General features: G+C 35.1%; 1 non-coding gene across 1 annotated transcript; it reads left to right on the forward strand.

Annotated features, from left to right (window-relative positions):
* Positions 1-11002: 11002 nt before the first annotated feature.
* On the forward strand, positions 11003-11074 carry Trnac-gca (transfer RNA cysteine (anticodon GCA)). Its single transcript has one exon. It is a non-coding gene; the product is annotated as a tRNA-Cys (tRNA).
* The last annotated feature ends 12130 nt before the right edge of the window (positions 11075-23204 follow it).

The raw sequence follows: 23204 nt of genomic DNA on the forward strand, positions 1-23204 counted from the left end.
TGTTGGTCCTTGAAATAATAATAATTTTTAAAATCCACGCCTTGTTGGTCCTTGAAATAATATTAATTTTTAAAATCCACGCCTTGTTGGTCCTTGAAAAAATATTAATTTTTAAAATCCACGCCTTGTTGGTCCTTGAAAAAATATTAATTTTTAAAATCCACGCCTTGTTGGTCCTTGAAAAAATATTCTTTTAAAAAATCCACGCCTTGTTGGTTCTTGAAAAAATATTCTTTTAAAAAATCCACGCCTTGTTGGTCCTTGAAAAAATATTCTTTTAAAAAATCCATGCCTTGTTGGTCCTTGAAAAAATATTCTTTTAAAAAATCCACGCCTTGTCGATCCTTGAAAAAATATTCTTAAAAAAATTCTCGCTTTGTTGGTCCTTAAAAAAATATTCTTTTAAAAAATTCTCGCTTTGTTGGTCCTTGAAAAATTATTCTTTGAAAATGTCCTTTATGGAGGGTCCTTAGAAATATTTATTTTCTTATCGTCCCACCCTCATATACATGACCATCGGGCACATTCATTCACCATATATGGGTAATTTGTTCATTCATTTTTGTCTGCGGAAATGTATGAACACATACACATGTGTGTATCCTTAAACACATACACACTCACTGAGTTAGATATGTTTGTTTGTAGTGGCTAGTCTCCTCGTTCAGCAAATTTATTTTAAATAATTTATTTTGTTATTTTGCCAGTGTCGCTCACACACACACACTCAAACATACACAATGTATTTGTTTGCTAGGATGTATTGTGGGCTAATGTTCCTGTTGCTGACTTTCTAATGGATTTGATGTTGTGGTCGGTGGCTGACTTCTGGACATTTAAAGCTTTCGCTATCGTTTTGCCAATTGTTTGACCCCACTCCCCACGGCCACTACTACAACAATCGACAGTGGAGAAGTTTTGTTTCAAAACTCCTTCCCAATACCATTAACAATTGTTTTTACATTTTATGTCGAGTCCTGCCAACCAACCAGCCTGCCTGCCAGTCTGTCGGTTGGTTGGTTGATTATTTTGGTCAAAAAATGTTAACCATGCATGAAATTTCATGTTTTATATGTGGGGGGGTTTGCTTGTAACACATTATATTATTACTAGTTTTGTTGTACAAGTTGTTATTGTTGTTGTATTGTTATTTTAATAATATGTAGTGGTTTTCGTCGTCGTTGTTGTTATTGTTGTTGACTTCTGTTTATGCCATTTTTAGTATTGTTAGCCATTAAAGTTGTAATTTTTCAGTTGTTCTACATTCTTGTTGTAAAATAATAGAAATATCTTTCCCTTCTCCCCTCCTCTTCGCCTTGTTTAGGAACAATAACAACCACAATTACAACAAAATTATGGTAACACAATGACCTTTTTGTGTTTGGTCAAGGATAACATTTGTATGTATTTTTTGGAAAACTAAAATTGCTTGTAGTTTTGTTAAATGAGATGGCAAATTGAAGAAATTATTTAGTTTTGGCATGAACATAATTTTAAAATGTCAGAAGCAGGAAAATTTTGAGTAAGGAAAATATATAATTAATAGTTATTGAAGACCTGTGGTGTTTTGGTAAAATTTACATATTCGTTGGGGGAAAATATTATGTAATAAAGATACTCAATATTCAAATAATATCAAGCATCAGGTCAAAAGATTCGGTGCTAAAGCTCGAAATTTTGAGAGAGAAGTTTTGTAAATGAAAACCAGTAAGGAAAGCTCAAAAGTCGGACGGGGCCGACTATATGATACCCTTCACTATTTTGGGCACATACAGTAGATACCCCTATGTACAATATCTTTAGATAGAATAGACATAGCATCTTTGGAGGACCATTGAAATGGAATAGGAAAAAATTAAGGGCGTACATAGATATTTGAACTAAATTAAAAAAACCCAAACACATACCAATCTAAAATTTCGAGCAAAATATGTATAAGATCTATATATAAATAGACGTATTTGAGCAACCGTGGCATCCACCATTTGGTCTGCTGCAACACAGTGCGCTATCCAAAATTTATATCGACACAATATCCAATTAACGTTATTCTAGGTTCGATTTGGTACGTTCTGCACTAACTCGTCCTAAGCAGACAAACTTAACTACCTTATACATCATTTTGATGAAATTGGATGAAAATATATGAAATATATGAAAATATATATGGAAGCTTTATCTAAACCTGAAACGTCATCAATCCAATACGCTATGCAATATTTGGCAGACAAAGACTCCTACATATACATAGACTCCTCCATTTGCATAAAATCGGACGAAAATATATGGAGGTGCTATATCTAAATCTGAACCGATTCCAACAAAACTTCGCGTTCATAAATTTGGATCTAAATTAGTACTCTGTGCTAAATTTTGTGCCAATCGGCCTAAATTTGACTCTTTGGTGCCCAGCATTTACATAAAATGGGACGAAACTATATATGGAAGCTATATCTAAATCTGATCCGATTTCAACAAAACTTCGCATATATCAAACTTGACCTATGTCAGTACTCTGTGCAAAATTTTGTCTCAATCGGACCAATATTGGGATTTTGGTGCACCATTTAAATAAAATCGGACGAAACTATATATGGGAGTTAAATCTAAATCTGAACCGATTTTCTCCAATTTCAGTAGGGTTTGTCCTTGGGCCAAATAAGTTACATGTGTCAAATTTCATTCAAATCGGATCATAAATGCGACAAGTACTTTGTTCACAAACATACATGGATGGACAGGGGGACAGACGGACATGCATAAATCGACTCAGAAAGTGATTCTATGCATATTCTCAAAAGGAACCATTGGTCTATCTCGATTATTTTTGCCTGTTACAAACATATACACAAAGACATAAAACCTTAAAGCACAACGTGGTCAAGGGTATTAAGAAATTTATTAAAATTCCGACGAGTATATTAAAAACCGATAAGGAAAGGGCATCGTCGGGTGGACCAACAAACAAACTGGGATTATGTCTGACATTTTTGCACAAACAAAATACAAATGGTATCCCAAATAACCCGTAAACACCACAGAAAAAAAAGGACTGAGTATCTTCCGAGCACCATTTTCAACAAATCTGACGAAACTTATATGGGCCAATTATATCAATTTTCAATTTCCTTTGGGCCAATATAAGGATTGAAACTGTTAAAAATCGTATTCATTATCTGAAAATCCGATTAAGAATTTAGTGATTCGGATCAGTCTATCTCGAATGAATTTTATTAGCGTGTTAAGCTATATAACACATATATTTATGATAAATATTTCAGACAGATCCGGCAGTTTTTAATAATATAAAATTTATTATTGTTCCTGAGGAAGGATCGTGGAAAAGAGGTAAAGAGGTAAAGAGGAGTAAAGAGGTAAGAGAACATGTGGATATCGATTTATTGTATTCAATGGCTAAAATCTCTCTAAATTCGTATGAGAATATTTGTAAGCCAAAAAATCTAGTCTTGTGGGAATTAATTTACGATTGAAAAAAGGACGTACAAGGTGAATAAAGGCTTGGGATAGAAGGAGGATATGTCATACGAAAATATTCCTAATATAATTTGGCTGAAGAAATTTCAACCTAAAAACCTGTAATACCAACTTTATAGTTGCCATAATCATCACACCATGACTCAAAAACCTGACTTATGTCGAATTAATCCTTGTGTATTTTTATATGATCGCCAAGGTCTTTCTACTCTATAATGCATTTTCCACCTCCCAGAGCATGAGCTCCATTTTGTGTCACAGTGTAGTTATCGACTGTGGTTATTGACGAACTGCCATATGGGAGGCACTGAGCAAAAATGGAGTACCCCAGAAAAAATACGACGATGTATGAAAATACAGAACCTTCAGTTCCCCTACTAGTTCACAAGTGTACTTGATAAAATAATGAATGAGGTCTGCTCTCAGAGAGATTCCCAATAGCAATCAAATGTCGTTTACCTGGAGAGACTGTCCCACAATGTTGCACTTGAAATTTATATCAGGAAAACCAGGGCCATGAAAATTAACAACACCAGTACGGGAAACATCATGCTAAGCAATTGAATACGTCAATAGCTTCTGCTATCTAGGACGCACTGTAACAACAACGAACGTAATCAATATGCTAATAAATAACTTGATTTTAAAAAATGTGAATAGGATTTGTCCTGAGTTGTGCCAGATTTCATCGTAATTGGAAGATTAACACGATGTGTAATTCTTTTACAAAAATAAATGATCAGACCGGCATGCTTAAATTAAGGTTTTTATTGAAACGGTTTGACTCTAATTTGATATTTTGAGTTCTATGTGGGTGTGAAACCTTGCTGCAAACACGTATAAATATCGGTCAACGTTTTGGTATTTTTTTTTGTGTTTCTTTTTTCAAACCTACACTAATTCAAGAATGTCCCTATGAAATTTCAAGTGAAAATCTCAAAAACTCTTGAAGATATAGCTAGCATCAAGTGACGGTAAGAGGGCTTCTCAAACTTTAAACGCATTTTTTCCCAACGCCGTTTTTGCGAATGGCGGGCACGATAACTCAAAAACTTATAATCCGATCGAATCCAAATTTTGGAACGTTTCTCTGTGAGTGTATAGCTATGAACTAGGATAAATCCAATCGGTGAAGATCTTCCTTATTATTTATCTTACTTTGTGGTCAAAAATAGGCGATTTTCCAAAAAAATATTTTTTGAAAGATCCACCATTTTGTTAATTTTCGAGCGAAGACAATAATCCTAATTCATACGAAAGCCAGACATGTACTATTTCTAAAACCATTGGAATTTCCGGATTCCAGTGAGGAGTTATCATACCCGCCATCAATAATAAGGACTTTTCTTTAATCACAAAAAAAAAACAACAACAAAACAATAACAAAAAAATTTAGAAATTATTTTTCTCCCCTTTTAAATCTTCAAATATATATGTGCAAAGTTACAAACCTTAATAGGCATTGGTATGGATTTACCAGCCCATTGAAAATCTTGAAAATTTAAAATCGAGAATGGGGAGTTCCCTTAAATGTGGATGGTATAGTGTTCTCTTGACCCGAAATTAACGACATTTCCCCTTGTTTTTACATGTTTTAATTCAAGGGTGTAGCACATAGAAACTCTTCTTGGAAAAATTATTCACCGAGATATCGGACGATTACTCGGTTCAGATCGAACAAACTTAGGATTTACAAGTTCTACAATAACATTTTTCGAATTCTGAATCTCTTTTTTTATGAGATTTGTATGTACTTATTAATAATGCTCTTTTCTATTTAAACTTACCATATATTGGCATTGGATGAACAAAAACCGCAACATCTGTGACCAGTTGCGCCAATTGCCCGGAACCCTGAAAAAATATGGAAATTTATTAAAAATTCTGAAACATTGTACTTAAAAACACCATAAAGTACTTGATAATAGCAGAATATTCAAGTCCCTTACTGGTTTATGGCTAAAAGCTTTGTTACGACAAAAATGTGACTCAATGAAATATTAGTTTTTGACTCTATTGCTACTACTCCTAGGATTTTTGTTACCGGGATATATCGCCCGAAGTCTTGGAAAACCCCGATATTGTCATTTTGATGATTTTGTCCACTTTTTTTTTGCCAAATTGGCTATTATTTGGAATTTGGAGTTCTCATCCTATCTAAAATAATAAATAATAAAAAAGTGTAAGTCGGCGGTACCGATAGATATATACCCTGGGAGGAGGACGGTGATACCAGAAGAAGTAGACCGATATTCCCCATCTGAGAACTTGTTCTAAATTTGGAAGAAATGTTACGATGTGCAAAGTTTGAATGTAATCGGTTACTCCCTTCGAGAATTATCGCCAATTTGTCTGAATCGGATTTGGGCAAAAGAAACATATTAAACCAACATTTTTACCGCAGCAATATGTATATACCCTCATTAGCCACAATGCTAAGGGTATATTTATACATATTGGTATATACCTTGCAATAGTAGGCATTTTGGAAATTTTGGGCAAGTTTTTCAACGAAATTGGCTCTAAATGTTTTGGGTTCTTCATCTTCCTACCAAAAATTATCAATATAGTTCCACCTTTAGAGGTTATCCCTATAAAACTGTATCTTCCAAATTATATTATCAATTTCGGTCGATCTTGGGGTGTCGACTTTATGTAAAGGTACAACCCCCATCTTTAACTGTCCATATTTGTGTATAGGACACGCGTCAATTTCAGTCCCGTTTTCTGTGTCCAAATATAAATTTTATTATTTTCGGCAGTTTAAGAACGTATTTGAACAAATTTGGTTGTAAATTGGCATATTGGCATTTTGATTTCTTGCAGAAAATGTTCGATATATAACCAAGTTTTGGCATAAAGTTTTAATCAGTATCCTTGTGCACGTTGTTGTTATATTTCCCTTTGATATCAACATATCATTCCGAATGATTTTCCCAATTATTGTACATTTTTCAATTGCCAATATTTTCAAGCATATTTTCCGAATCATTGATTTATTAGCCTTTATAATTACATCGACCCATTCCAAACCAAAGATACACACTTTAAAAGAAATTCATTCCAATCCAATTTGTCAATAAATATCCCAACAGCTTTATAAAGACATTAAAAAATCACATGGCAACGAGATGGTGTTCCAACAAATTAACAATTTTATATGGGGATTTTCCCAGGTATGCCACTTTTCCAATTTGTAGATTTTTCCCCGTTTAATTCTAATAAATTCCATGTGTCATACATTCTTCATTCATTCACTCAATTCAGTTCATGAACTACGACGGTGACAAATTGTCACATTTAATTATGTTCTCGCACACTCTCCCTCCCTCCCTCTCCAACTCTCCCGTCAGTTTTTCCTATTGTCTAACAAATCACTGCGGTCTTTTGTGTGTGTTGGCGATGTGCCGCTGTAGATGTCAAGCTGCGTGACCCAATGGGAGGTCTCTTCTTTTTGTTAGACTCGTGTTGAAACAGCGATAAAACAATTTTGAAATTTGTTGTTCGAATCGATGAAGAATTTTCATTAAACACATCGTAAATGTCGCAGCATAACGTTCGTCATAACACCTCTTTTTCCGATCACAGACAATGTAAATGAAAAAAAAAAATAGCTGTAAATCCCTAAAGAGCATCCATCCATCGGCCATGGTGCGGTTGCGTGAAAAACTCAAAAAAACGAAGGAAAAAAATCGTACTGACCCGAAAAATAAAACATGGAACTCCATACACATTAATATTCGTAGGAAATAAATAAAAATGAAATGCCGCCGCCACTGCCATATTTACATGACCATGTTAATATGTAAATGCTGACAGCAAGGACATGTAAATTCGTATAGTTAGTTGTTGTTGGTGTTGTTGTTTTCTTGGACAAGCCATTAAACTGTTAACAAATTGCATGTTTTTTAGGAAATGCTGCAACATGTGTTTTACATTGAAAATGCATTTTCCCATTTTGTTGTTGCTGTTAACTTTCTCTTCTTCTACGTTGTTGTCTATGAGTAAAGCGGCAAATCAGTTTGTGTACCGGCTGTCTGCTTTACAGTACTGGCTGACATGGGCACAAGCAAGTCGCGTGCCACTGGTAAATGGTTGGCCAATGGCAACATGTTTATATGTTAGCAAAAGCAACATGTTGCGTTGAACACATTAAATGTTGACAATGTTTGAAAATGTTGCTCATGAAAAATAAACATTTTCAATGTTAGAATCCACACTCTGTTAGAAATGTTGAGGGAATGTTGTGGGCCAATATTAAAATTCCCATAAATATTAAAATTAAAATGTGGATCGATTCAAGTGCTAAAGTAAAAACTCAATGCCATACACAAACAAAAAAATCTAAACCTACAAACATCATTCCCTACACATGTCATTCGGCAATCTTTGCTAGATTTTATAAATCAATTTAAAACAATTTTGACACACACTATTTAGTGTTCTGCACGGTTTAAAATGTAATCTCAATCAGACATCGATTGATTACTTGGTTTACAATTAACATGAATAGGTCGAAATTAAACATGAAAGGAAACTTGCCAAAGATTAATTTATATTAACTTCAGTACGTTGTGTCAATCGGCATAGCTATGGATCTTTAGTGCGCCATTTACTTAAAATCGGACGAAAATATATATATGAGGTGTATGTATATCTGAACCGATTTTAACGAAGCTTACCACACATCATTGTAGACCTAATTCAGTACGCTATACCAAAATTCGTGCAAATCAAAAGATATATAGGGACTTTGGTGCACCAATTACCTTAAATCGGACGAAAATATATATGGGAGCTATATTGAAATCTGAACCGATTTTCATGAAACTTGGCACACATTATTCTAGACTTAATTTAGTACGCTATGGCAAAATTCGTGCAAATCGTATGATTTTCAGCGACTTTGGTGCACCATTTATCTAAAATCGGGCGTAACTATACATGGGAGCTATATCTAAATCTGAATAGATTTTCACGAAACTTAGCACAGATCATTCTAGACTTAATTCAGTGGGCTATGCCAAAATTCGTGCAAATCAAAAGATTTGCAGAACTTTGGTGCACCATTTAACTAAAATCGGGCGAAACTATATATGGGAACTATATCTAAACCTGAACAGATTTTCACAAAACTTAGCACACATCATTCTAGACTTAATTCAGTAGGCTATACCAAAATTCGTACAAATCAATAGATTTGCATCAACTCTAAAGAAACTATATATGCCAAATTTCACGAAACTTAGCACGCATCACTCTAGACTATGCCAAATTTCGTGCAAATCGAAGAAAATGTAGATGATTTAATAAAATCGGACGAAAATATATATGGGAGGTATATCTAAATCTGAACCGATGTTCACCAATTACAAATAAATGAGTTGTTCCAAATTTCATCCAAATCGGATTATAAATACAACCTGTACTTTGTTTACAATTTAAAATCAACAGACGGACGGACATGCATAAATCGACTCAGAAAGTAATATAGAATATGCATAGATATTCTCAAAAGGAACCATGGGTCTATCTCGATTCCTTTTGACTGTTACAAACATGGGGTGGTGAAGGGTATAAAAAGGGGGTTAAATGGGGACACCCTCTAAAAAGGGGCGAATGTTAAAACATTTTGGGTGGGAGATTTGTTACCATATACGACTACAAAATACAAAATTACAGCGAATTCGATCGAAAACGCGTTCAATAACCCCAAAATACCGAAAATTGGGAGGGGTACCCTGGTATTCTTCTTCCTATGGACGACCTGGAGGCATTCTTCTTCCTATAAGAGCTGCATGTAATTTTCTTCCTATAGGAAAGCTGTGGATGAGCTGCAGGTATTCTTCTTCCTACGGAAAAGCTGCATGCAATGTTCTTCCTATAGGAATGCTGGAGGTACTTTTTTTTCCTATATGAGGGCTGGATGTCTTCTTCCAAAAGGAGAACTGTAGGCATTCTTCTTCCTGTGGAAGAGCTGCAGGTATTCTTCTTCCTATGGAAGAGATGCTGGTATTTTTCTTCCTCTGAAAGACCTGGAGGCATTCTTCTTGCTTTGAAACAGCTGGAGGTATTCTTCTTCCTGTGGAAGAGCTGCAGGCATTCTTCCTGTGGAAGAGCTCCAGGTATAGTTCGTCCTATAGAAGAGTTGTCGGTATTCTTCTTCCTTTGAAGGAGCTGCATGAATTCCACTTCCTACTATGGAAGAGCTGGAGGTATTTTTCTTCCTATAGGAGAGCTGGAGGTATTCTTCCTCCTGAAAAAGAGCTGCAGGTATTCTTCTTCCTATAGGAGAGCTGCAGAAATGCTGGGGACGAGCTTCAGGTATTCTTCTTCCTGCAGGAATTATTGTTCCTCCTATGAAAGAGCTGGAGGAATTCTTCTTTCTATAGGAGAGCTGGAAAAGAACTGCAGGTATTCTTCTTCCTATAGGAGAGCTGGAGGTGTTCTCCTATAGCGGAGCTACAGGTACTCTTCTTCCTGAGAAAGAGCTACAGGTATTCTTCTTCCTATAGGAGAGCTGCATGCAATGTTCTTCATATAGGAATTCTGGGGACGAGCTTCAGTTATTCTTCTCCTTGTGGAAGAGCTGCAGGTATTCTTTTTCCTATGGAAGAGCGGCAGGTATTCCTCATCCTATGTGGATGCTACCCGAAAAAAATTGACCTATATTTATATTTTTAAGTTCAGAGATTTAATACCCAATAAGAACCCCATGTATCAAATTTCAGCGAATTCCGTTGGAAAACGCGTTTAAGAACCCCAAAATTCCGAAAATTGGGGATGTACCCTTATATGGGAGTTATGTCTAAACGTGGACCGATATAGCCGATCTTCGAACTTGACCTGCCTGCAGACAAAAGACGACTCTATGCAAAATTTTAGCAATCTATCTCAATTCGTAATATTTTTTATTTCAATGACTAACCAAGGCTTGGATTTTTTAAAGGATATTTTTTTCAATGACTAACCAAGGCGTTGATTTTTTAAAGAATAATTTTTTCAATGACTAACCAGGCGTGGATTTTTTAAAGAATATTTTTTTCAATGACTAACCAAGGCGTTGATTTTTTTTTTTTCAATGACTAACCAGGCGTGGATTTTTTAAAGAATATTTTTTTTCAATGACTAACCAAGGCGTGGATTTTTTAAAGAATATTTTTTTTCAATGACTAACCAAGGCGTGGATTTTTTAAAGAATATTTTTTTTCAATGACTAACCAAGGCGTGGATTTTTTAAAGAATATTTTTTTTCAATGACTAACCAAGGCGTGGATTTTTTAAAGAATATTTTTGAATATTTGTTTGTATGTATAAATATTTTATTTTTGTACAATCTTAGAGATACTAGTGACTCCATCATGACTTGTATATAATTTTCAATAGACTATTGATAGCCTTTATTTATCTTATCATTGAAGCATAAATTTGATTTGTGATACAAATAATCTGTAGTAGAGTAGTTTTAATTTTATGTGTTTAAATGTTTTTTAAAAGTTCTCAAGTTGGGGATATAGCTCAGTGGTAGAGCATTCGACTGCAGATCGAGAGGTCCCCGGTTCAAACCCGGGTGTCCCCTGACACGGACTTTTTACTATATTAAAATAACGCAATCAATTTACTTAGTCCCACAACACCTAGGAGAAAATTCTGCAGTGTACCCGAAGTTATGTAGCTTGTTAGTAATCTATCTGTCCTATATCTAGTTTGTTTAAATATCCATTATAACGCATTGAAAATGTTCGTAACTTTATCCTATTTTGTAGAAGCTACCTGTCGATAAATATTTTACAAAATTTCATCTCAGCAGCTAGATTTTCCAAATGATTTCATTTGGTAGTTTGCCTTTCAAAAAAAATAATTTTTAAATTCCCTCAATGACCACAACTACCTAATTATTCCAAGAACCGAATATAAAAAATCCTAATCGACGTTAATGTTGAAAGGCATAAATATTTAGAACGTTTAGATAAGACCTCCACCAACTCAATAAAGGAGATGTTTATCAAATTAAAAATCTTCAAAATGTTTCTAACATCAAAAACCCGAAATCCGTTGTTGTCTTTTGTCATTGATTTTTATTAGTTAACCGTAGTCCGTAGCTTCTTGGAAAAACATTAATAGCGTACCTAATGACTTAATTTTCATCGAATGATAACGAAACGAAAACCAAAAGAGAAAACTAAATTAAAACGGCAATGTAATCTAAAATAAAAAAATAAATATCCATCACCTATCCACCAACCAACTATCTACCTAGCCAGAGGATCTCTAAATCGTCTGTCGGTGGCTGTAGCGGTTGCCGTGGCTGTGGACTCAATAATAATTGGCGGCGCTATGTCTATGAAATCGTTTCTAATTACACACACCGTACCCCAATATTGAGTGTTGTCGAATGGTCCGCTAAAGTCAATCGAAATGTTGTTGGTGGTGGTCGCTATCACAGAGCTGAGGATAAAAACAATGTAACGTAAATGTACATGTTGGCCAAACTGACTGCTCAACTGTCAGCACGCCTGCCTGCCTTCCTATTGGTTGTCTATCAGACCTGAATGTAAGTTTTTTTCTATTTTATGTTAAAGTTGAAACCAATTTACATTGAAAATAAACACATTTTACAAATTGAGATCAAAACTCTTCTATTATAATGAAGAGAATATCGGCAAAAACACACGACAATGCGATATAGTCGGGCCACACGTACGTTGTACAGTGCGCTGAAATAAAAACTGTGTGAATTTTTAAAACTCTTGATGGATGGCCACTCCTTCGATGGCCCTTGAAAAATATTTCCTTTAAAAAAATATTGCACGCCTTGTTGGTAGCTCCAAAAAAATGTTAAAAATTCCACGCCTTGTTGGTAGCTTTAATAAATATTCTTTTAAAATTCCACGCCTTGTTGGTAGCTTTAAAAAAAATTAAAAAGTCTACGCATTATATGTGCCTTACAAATATTCTTTAAAAATTTTTTTTTTAAAAAATATTCTTTAAAAATTCCACGCCTTGTTGGTAGCTTTAAAAAATATTCTTTAAAAATTCCACGCCTTGTTGGTAGCTTTAAAAAATATTCTTTAAAAATTCCACGCCTTGTTGGTAGCTTTAAAAAATATTCTTTAAAAATATTTTTGTTTAAAAAAATTCTTTAAAAAATCCACGCCTATGGTAGCTTTAAAAAATATTTTTAAAAACCCACGCCTTCTTTAGTTATTGAAAAAATATTCTTTAAAAAATTGTTAGTAGCTTGAAAAAATATTCTTTAAAAAATGCACGCCTTGTTGGTAGCTTGAAAAAATATTCTTTAAAAAATGCACGCCTTGTTGGTAGCTTGAAAAAATATTCTTTAAAAAATGCACGCCTTGTTGGTAGCTTGAAAAAATATTCTTTAAAAAATGCACGCCTTGTTGGTAGCTTGAAAAAATATTCTTTAAAAAATCCACGCCTTGTTGGTAGCTTGAAAAAATAATCTTTAAAAAATCCACGCCTTGTTGGTAGCTTGAAAAAATAATCTTTAAAAAATCCACGCCTTGTTGGTAGCTTGAAAAAATATTCTTTAAAAAATCCACGCCTTGTTGGTAGCTTGAAAAAATATTCTTTAAAAAATCCACGCCTTGTTGGTAGCTTGAAAAAATATTCTTTAAAAAATCCACGCCTTGTTGGTAGCTTGAAATAATATTCTTTAAAAAATGCACGCCTTGTTGGTAGCTTGAAAAAATATTCTTTAAAAAATCCACGCCTTGTTGGTAGCTTGAAAAAATATTCTTTAAAAAATCCACGCCTTGTTGGTAGCTTGAAAAAATATTCTTTAAAAAATCCACGCCTTGTTGGTAGCTTGAAAAAATATTCTTTAAAAAATCCACGCCTTGTTGGTAGCTTGAAAAAATATTCTTTAAAAAATCCACGCCTTGTTGGTAGCTTGAAAAAATATTCTTTAAAAAATCCACGCCTTGTTGGTAGCTTGAACAAATATTCTTAAAAAAAATCCGCTACACGCTATGTTGCGAAATCATAATCGTAACACTGTGCCTAGTTAATCGCCCATCTCTTTCGATGCCTCTATGGTAAATACTTACATTTACCCATTAATACGTGAGGTTCACATAATAAACCGAGAGGATCTCTATAGCATACTAGTTGGAGGGGTACCGATAACCTGTAACCAAGTAAAATAACCACACACGTCACAATGAAAATTGCTGATACAGAAAAATAAAAACAACAGCAGCAAAAAAAATAAACCTCCAAGAGAAAAAAGTGGACACGAAAAAAAGTCAAATGGTTAAATGACGGCTATTTAACATGTGCCCCATCCTGATGAGGTTGATTGTAATACGTGTGTGTGTATGTCTGTATCTTCGTATCCATGCAAGCGAGATCATTGGATAACGCAAATGCAGCAACAACAACACACAATACAACCTGTATTTAAACCTGAACGATTGAGTTGCTCATGTTACTGATAATTGGCGTTTATGTCGCCAGCATTTAAAACAAACACACATACAGTCGGCGATAGCAGGACGGAGACCTGAATATATTCATTGGGAAAATGCAAAAAAAGACGCATATATACACGTACATTGTTGCTTTCATTTTGTGATGGGGAAAAACTCAAGAGTGTGTTCCTGCCAGATGGTTTAGTTAGTCCGGCTAGCAAATACAGGACCGGACAGATTACTTGTGCCCAACCCAAAACCCTTAAAACCAATTGTAACAAAATCATGATTGAACAAAATAATAAAAAACGTAACAATTTCTTGTGATAGACAATCAATTGCTGGGACGTGGAAGATATGATAAAAATCCTTAATACATGTACATCGACATTTCTATAAAGTGGAAGGATTTCCATACCTAACATCAGCTCATGTTGGATGTATGTGCGTTGTACTAGATATCAGGTATACACTTTATACCATACTTATCAGAATTTTGGTCCATAAAAATATGTTTATTGTTATGATTTTTCTAAGTAAACGATTTCGATTTCTCTAAGAAAACGCATTAAAAACCCCAAAATCCCAAGTTCCTTTACAAATTAACATGCTTTTTTGTAAGTTCTGAAAATATCCTTTAATTTAGCGTTCTGCCATTCTTTGAAGAAAAGTCATTAAAATACACCATTTTGAAAAGTATTCATAGTCTTTGAAAAATAACTTTGAAAATTTACGTTTTCGATAGTCCTTGAAAGAAAAATCCTTTAAAATCCACTTTTCTAATAGTCTTTCAAAAATATCCTGATAATTCTCGAATAATATTCTTTAAAAAATTCATCGTTCTGAAAATGTTTCTTTTAAAAACTTCTAGCTTCTGATAGTACAGAAAATTTTTCTTTTACAAAATTGGAACGTCGGATAATATTTTGACTCCACAGTTCAAATAGACCTCAAAAATATCCTTAAACTATCCATTTCCTTCAAATATCCACGAATTTGGTTATTCATTTAGTTCCACAGTTCAAACGTTCATATGTACACGTCATTTCATTCTGTCAATTTACGGGAAGATTTCGGTGAACGCGAGGCAACTAGATGAACAAAAGAACCGCAGCTAGTATCATTCGTTCCTTTTGCAGAATAGTTCATGTGAACTAGTTTGTTTCGGAACAACACAAATCTGAAGTTTTCGGAACTAAGCGAACAAGTCCACAAATGAACGACTGTAGCAAAATTAACTAGATGAAGGAAATAACCGGAACTATTACTAATTGTTCCTCTTCCAGAATAGTATATATGAACTATTCAACTAGCTGAACAACTGAATTTTTAATAAGAAATATTTTGGTGATACAAATATCCAAAACTAACAACAGTATTTCCTTTCATCGGCCAAAGACGTACGTTTCTAGAGATGAGTAATCACGTTCTTGAATCAGTTAGATTTTTTTCGGTTCGCTACAGAAAATGGACTAGATTAATCATGTTGTTCCATATTTCATTCATTCATTGGTACACATCAATTAATTCGGTCAATGAACATTAAGATCTAAGTGAACTATTGGATCAAAAGCAATTAGTCGAACGAGAGCCAAAATGAACGACTGGAGCTAAAGGGACTAGATGAAGGAAAGAACCGGAACTATTACTAATCGTTCCTTTAGCAGAATAGTACATTTGAACTAGTTCAATGTGAAACAACCCAAATCTAACGTATTCGGTACTAGATGAATGTGTTAAAAAAATTAACGACTGTAGCAAAAGTAACTAGACTAATCATTACTTTTCCAGAATAGTACATTTGAACTAGTTGAATGCTGAACGACTTACTTTTAATTAAAAAGGTCAGTCAAAGAAGTACGTTTCTAGAATTGAGCAATAACATCCTTAAAACAGTTCCATATTTTCGGTTTGCTACACAAAATGGACTTGGTCATCCATTTAGTTCCATAGTTCATTCGGTCATTGGTGCACATCAGTTAATTCGGTAAATCAACGGGAATCTTTAGGTGAGCAAATGGATCAAATGAAACAAGGCGAACAAGAGCAAAAAAAAAAAAAAACAATTGGAGCATAACGAACCAGATGAACGAAAGAATTGGACCTAGTGTCAATCGTTCGGTTAGCAGAATGGTTAATGTGAACTAGTTCGTTCCGGAACAACCCAACTCTAACGTTTTCGAAACTAGATGAACAAGATCGCAATTGAACGATTGGATCAAAAGGAACTGTATGAAGGAAATAACCAGAACTGGTCTAATCGTTCCTTTTCCAGAATAGTACATTTGAACTAGTTCAATGCGGAACGACTCAACTCTTATAAAGAATGATTTTGGTTACCCAAATATCCAACACTAACTACAGTATGAGTGAGAACCTTTCCATTTCCGAGGCCGAACTGTATGTGTAGCAGAAAATTAAATACAAGGGCTACTAATGAATTATTTTCGGAACTATTTATTTTATTTAAACTCTTACATGTACACAAAGTCTTATTTGGCCAATTATTATTAATACATTATGCGAAATTGTTGATATATGGCACTACTCTATTCGTTATAATTAAGACAACTCCAAACTATGGCTTTTGAATGTGAAAATACCAATGAAACCAACAACTTTCGTTGAATTTTACTTGTCTTCGAAGACTCACACTTTGAGTGCTCTTTTGTTTCCAGCGAACGTGTAAACGTCTTTTGAAGCACTGCTAGCATATTTTCAATAATTCTGCAAGAACATGTTCTGGGGTTAATTCAGTTTGGTTGACAATTTAATTTTTTCAGGTCACAGTAAACAACACAACACATGGTCGTACGTCAAACCGAACTGATGTCAAATTTTCCAATGGAAATTAAGATTGGAACCATTAGACCGCCCCGAAGTAGTCGATACATGGTTTTGGGTACAATCTTTTAATGTTAATTTAAATTATTCAAAAATCTGAGGTTTCAACGTATTTAGTAAAAATTAACAGTCAAAAGGTCCTCTAGTGGCACTACAGAGATATTTAGAGTACGTGGGTACCTGCCTGCCGGCCTTACTCCACGGTGCTGTAAACACCAGTTAATACCACGCGTCAACCAGCGCTCCCACACCGAGGTGTAGGTACCAAACGATCACACGTATTTGGACGTGATCACCTCCTTGGATGAGGAGCGGAGCCTATCTAAAACTCCTGCCTTTCTAAGGGTCAGGCACCCCGGTTGCTGTGCAACTCCACACCAACTCGAAACTTTACCCGCGATGTGGGTTTAAACCACAGCCAGCACGAGGCTCCCCAGGGGGCCAACACCAAAAATCCACGGACCTAAGGGCCCCTGACACCCGTGCTACCGAAAAACCTTGTCAGGCTCATAGCCAAAGCTATTACCAATTGAACCCCAAAAAACCCACAGAATATAGCCTCTGCTAGTTTCATAGCCGAAACTACTACCAGTAGAACCTCATACAGATTCGGGACTGGTCACCCACAGAATATAGCCTCTGCCCAGCTTCATAGCGAAAGCTACTACCAGTAAAAACTTTTACAGTTCAGGACTGGTCGCCCGCCGACTATAGCCTCTGCCCAACTTCGTAGCCAAAGCTACTACCATTTGAACTTATATTTGCAGGCTCTCAACAATGAAGCAATCGCTGAAAGGAGATAGAAAGCAATAGTAAACATCAACATCTTTCGATATTGGTATCCACCATGCATCCCACACCTCCCAACAATTGCTCCACAAGCCTGCAAGTTCGGGAATGGTCCCCCACAGACAGAACTCTCCCCTAGTGGCAATACAATAAACTAATCAGCAATTACATTGGTGGGAACCCCTAGCGCTACAGCGCTAAAAATTTAATAAGCGGGCATCCCGTTGACCTCTAACCGCCAGCGGGTATAAAAGAAGGTGCTGGCTGTGGAGTGGAGTGGGGTTGCGAAACGAGCCCTTGGCTACCAGTGAAATAGCTGATGTCTAGTCGAGTGGGGTTGAAAAACCAACATTTGGCTTTGACAAAACGAAGTTGCCGCCAACCTCCGGGATCGTTACCAATAATCGGGCCGCCGCATTGCCAAGCTGCCGCCAACCTTCTGTGTGCCGTCACCAAAGGATGGGTTCTGCCCAATGAAGACCCCTATTGTTTTTGGTAAAGATCGGTTAATGTTTAGGGAATGAAATGGACCAAATATTAAATTTTTGTCGGGGTTTCTGGTCGCTCCAGAGGCCGCAATTACGGTCCAAACGTCGCGAATTTTAACATGGAGAAGGGGATCGGGCCAAAAAATAAGCATGCCTGTTTTGATAAAGATCGTGACAAAATTTGTATTCTATAGCATATATATTTACCCATGAAAGACATAGTTCCGAGAAGTTGATAATATATCCAAGAGGAGTGGTTGACCTTTAGATTGATATCAATTATATTGTCGGATGTGGGAGATAAACTTAATTATCATTACCATTATCACACTAGAGGGCAGAAATATATATTGAAATTTTCCATGAGGATCCAAGTGTGGTCAAGGACAACGCCTATAATTTTCGGTGATGATCAGATAATAATTTTGGAATGAACTGGACGGAAAAATTAATTTTTTGAAAGCCGATCATCGCAACACAACCCACGGTGAAAGGAATCTGGCCAAGTAATTAGAAGGGCTGTACTGAATATTAGTAATATTTGTTGACCATTAGTCGGTCAAGAGGGTGGAAATATCGCGAAATATTGCCCAAGCTCAGAATATAAAACAACAGAAAGTTAGATTTTCGTGGAAGTTATGTAGAGTATCACATGGTGGGCCCGCGGACTATACTGCTCCGTTTACTAGTTTAATTTTATATTTCAAAATTGAAATGCCCTGAAATTTGGAAAATTTCCAATATCAATTAATAATAAATGATTTTTAACCCTAATCACTAGAAAATTTCTATGACCGTGTACTAGCTCAGGTTACATAAAGTAGGTGTTGTGTTAATTTCTTTTTAACAAGTCTCATTCATTTAAATTAATTTATGTCTACCGTAATAAATCCTAACGAACATTTTCGTGTAACTTGATACTCTATTAAATCTAATTTCCAACTAACGCATGTAATTTTTCTTTTGGTGTGACAACAAAAGAAAATAGTTTTCCAATGGAAAAAAGTGGAACAATGACAAATGGCGGAAAGTTTTCTCCCCTTTGTTTAAAACTCACACACAAAAAAGACTCTTAAGTCTTTAACATGACAACTACGAATTGGGTTCAATTTTTTTGGAATGGGTTCATACTTTTCAAATACCATAATTTCAAATCTAAACGTGAACTGGTATTGACAATGTATCATCCATTCTATCATATCCAAAAAAGACAATTTTGTATCAACTAACTTTAAACAATCAATATCCTATGGATAATTCCTTAAAATAGGAACTACAAAAAAAACTACTCTCCAAACATTTGGACACAAGAAAAACCGTCCGCCCTGGAAACCAATACCCAACATCAGGTTGATGGTAACAACAATTTGGTCAAATATAGCCGCTACGATCCGATACTAACCACACTTTAAATGTTTGCAACATGACACACACACATCCAGCGACGTCAAATACATTTTTGTGGTGGTTCACGGGGACGGACGACAAACCAAACAGTTCAGTGAATGAATGAAAAAAAAAATTACAAAAAAACTAAAACAAGTGAATCAAACCAACCAACAAACACCCAATTCATTGCTGGCGTATCGACGATATTGAACACCATTTGAACAGACCAAAAAAAAAAATAACATCGTGGACAAATTCAGGCAGATGAAAGCCATGGAGTGGTATCTTCTATGGATAACGTATCAGTATCACAGCAGCCAGCGTTTATTCATCGGTCAGCTGGATGGTTGGATGTGTCCGACGTTAAACTAACAACATCATCAACGTGAAATTCTGGATGATGACAAATTGAACAGTGACGTCAAGTGGAGGGCCACAAGATGGGAACTTTCAATGGGACATTTTTAGAAAAAATTATATTTTTTTCATGGACAAGGCATAAATCCTTTAATGAATATTTTTCCAGAACACCGACCATCCAAGGCGTGGATTTCTTAAAGAATAATTTTTCAACGACCATCCAAGGCGTGGATTTCTTAAAGAATAATTTTTCAACGACCATCCAAGGCGTGGATTTCTTAAAGAATAATTTTTCAACGACCATCCAAGGCGTGGATTTCTTAAAGAATAATTTTTCAACGACCATCCAAGGCGTGGATTTCTTAAAGAATAATTTTTCAACGACCATCCAAGGCGTGGATTTCTTAAAGAATAATTTTTCAACGACCATCCAAGGCGTGGATTTCTTAAAGAATAATTTTTCAACGACCATCCAAGGCGTGGATTTCTTAAAGAATAATTTTTCAACGACCATCCAAGGCGTGGATTTCTTAAAGAATAATTTTTCAACGACCATCCAAGGCGTGGATTTCTTAAAGAATAATTTTTCAACGACCATCCAAGGCGTGGATTTCTTAAAGAATAATTTTTCAACGACCATCCAAGGCGTGGATTTCTTAAAGAATAATTTTTCAACGACCATCCAAGGCGTGGATTTCTTAAAGAATAATTTTTCAACGACCATCCAAGGCGTGGATTTCTTAAAGAATAATTTTTCAACGACCATCCAAGGCGTGGATTTCTTAAAGAATAATTTTTCAACGACCATCCAAGGCGTGGATTTCTTAAAGAATAATTTTTCAACGACCATCCAAGGCGTGGATTTCTTAAAGAATAATTTTTCAACGACCATCCAAGGCGTGGATTTCTTAAAGAATAATTTTTCAACGACCATCCAAGGCGTGGATTTCTTAAAGAATAATTTTTCAACGACCATCCAAGGCGTGGATTTCTTAAAGAATAATTTTTCAACGACCATCCAAGGCGTGGATTTCTTAAAGAATAATTTTTCAACGACCATCCAAGGCGTGGATTTCTTAAAGAATAATTTTTCAACGACCATCCAAGGCGTGGATTTCTTAAAGAATAATTTTTCAACGACCATCCAAGGCGTGGATTTCTTAAAGAATAATTTTTCAACGACCATCCAAGGCGTGGATTTCTTAAAGAATAATTTTTCAACGACCATCCAAGGCGTGGATTTCTTAAAGAATAATTTTTCAACGACCATCCAAGGCGTGGATTTCTTAAAGAATAATTTTTCAACGACCATCCAAGGCGTGGATTTCTTAAAGAATAATTTTTCAACGACCATCCAAGGCGTGGATTTCTTAAAGAATAATTTTTCAACGACCATCCAAGGCGTGGATTTCTTAAAGAATAATTTTTCAACGACCATCAAATAAATGTAGTATCAATGCGTTTTTAAAGAATGTTCTTCAAGGGCACCGACCATGCAAAGCATGGATTTAGAATAAAACACTTTATAAAAAAGGCCCCTCAATTACATTCCTTGTTAGTAGAAGATACTCGACCACCTTACTCCTAACTATGACTATAGATATTTTACTTTGTATTCCATTGCTGTGATTTTCGTTAAAATTCAAACGACAACGCCTTCGAAAAGTTTAGCTCTTTTTGATATAAAAACCGGCAAATACTTTAATTAGTTTTCGCGTTGATGAAGCTTTTTTTAGAATATGGTTTAAAGCGTTTAGAATATCGTTTTAATTTATCAATAATTATATACAAGTCGATGGATGCTCAACAGCTGCGATATTCTCCATGTGTGTGGTACACAGTAATGAAAAACAGATTAAAGACGAATAATTTCGCATATTTTCATTAGGGAAACTATGAGATTTCTGGTTTATACTTAATTCATCTTCAAAGAGTCTAAGGACCAGTATATTGTCAGCAAACAACCGCATGCGTGTTCTTTTTAAAAGTAATTTGTGTGTAAACAACAGCACAAAACAACGGATCTCTGTCCGGCTCTCATTTATAATCACATCGCAGCATTGATTAAAGTCAACAATATAAATAAAGCTATTTCACTGTACGAAATGTAATTTTACAAAGTATAAGTGTCCTAAATAAATACATATTTGCATAGTTAATTTTTCCATATTGTACATGTACCTCGCTTTAAATACCCCGCTTTAATCGTGAGGAAGCCACTAATTTCTCCAAAAAAAAATGTAAACATTTCATTAATACTATAACTACTTTCCTACTAAGCTCTACCACTATTTGCTCTCATTTTTTCCTCTCTTTCTCTTTTGTGACAAAAAAAATATATTCCTCTCAAGGTAAAACACCATAACCACCATTCATTGTTTGGCTGTGTTTTGTTTTGGTATCGATCTCCTCATCGCCTCTTACTTGGTGCTTTTTGTTTTTGCAACCTTTCATTTCCATTTCGCCTTTTCACTATCTCGATTGAGGCCAGTTTGGCATTCACTGTTACTTCATTGGTGTTACAAAATTCGCATATATATTTTCGAAATCATTTCGAAATAAATATCAAAGGAGTGTTAATACGAACAACAAGCCCAACCAAATGTTCAACATTGTATATGGTTTTTCAAACTACGCAGAAAATGAACATGTAAGTAAATAAGAATAAACGAGACCAGACATAACAAAGAAGAAGGAAACATAGAATCAAAATAGCAAAATAAAAACTACAAAGAATTTCTGTGCCATAGAAACTCACCGCCACAAACAACCACAAACTCTAAAGTTGTTTTTCTTCACACTCTCTCTTCTCTCTCTCTCTCTCTGACAAGATAATAGTATTTAAAGTTTTATGAATTCCATTCATAAAATACAGAAATCACGACATTGGTCAAACTTTTTGAACGCTATTCATATAATATATGAATTATTTTTTCTGTGCAACAACATCAGTGGAAAATTCGATTAAAACCAAAATACCTTGACATGGAAGCTATGTCAACACCGAAACATATTTTAAAAATTCGAGGAAAATGCTGTGAGGGCTATATTAAATTTTCGACCTATTAGAGCTAGTAAAGAAGTAGGTCACTAGAAGTTCGACTAGTATATTTTGAGCTTATTTAATAATGGTGTCTTGAAAGAAGCCAATTAAAGTATTGGATTTTCAAAAAGGTTAGATTGGAAGTCAATTTACTGTAGTAGATGATGCTCAGTGAAGGTTCGATTTGGACCAAAAGGTAAATGTTCGGCAAAACTGTGTTTTATCCCCCAATATCCCAGAATGTATTTCAATATCCAAGTGGTAAATGCGGCTAAAGCCTTTAAAATACCGGAAATTATTTGCTACCGTTGTCATTAAACTTAAACCCATATCTATAATTTTTGTTAAAAAAAAATGTGTCCA

The sequence above is a fragment of the Musca vetustissima genome, unplaced genomic scaffold (assembly GCF_032173495.1).
Source record: "Musca vetustissima isolate MV318-11 ecotype Yass unplaced genomic scaffold, APGP_CSIRO_Mvet_v1 utg116442, whole genome shotgun sequence".
Classification (NCBI taxonomy): domain Eukaryota; kingdom Metazoa; phylum Arthropoda; class Insecta; order Diptera; family Muscidae; genus Musca; species Musca vetustissima.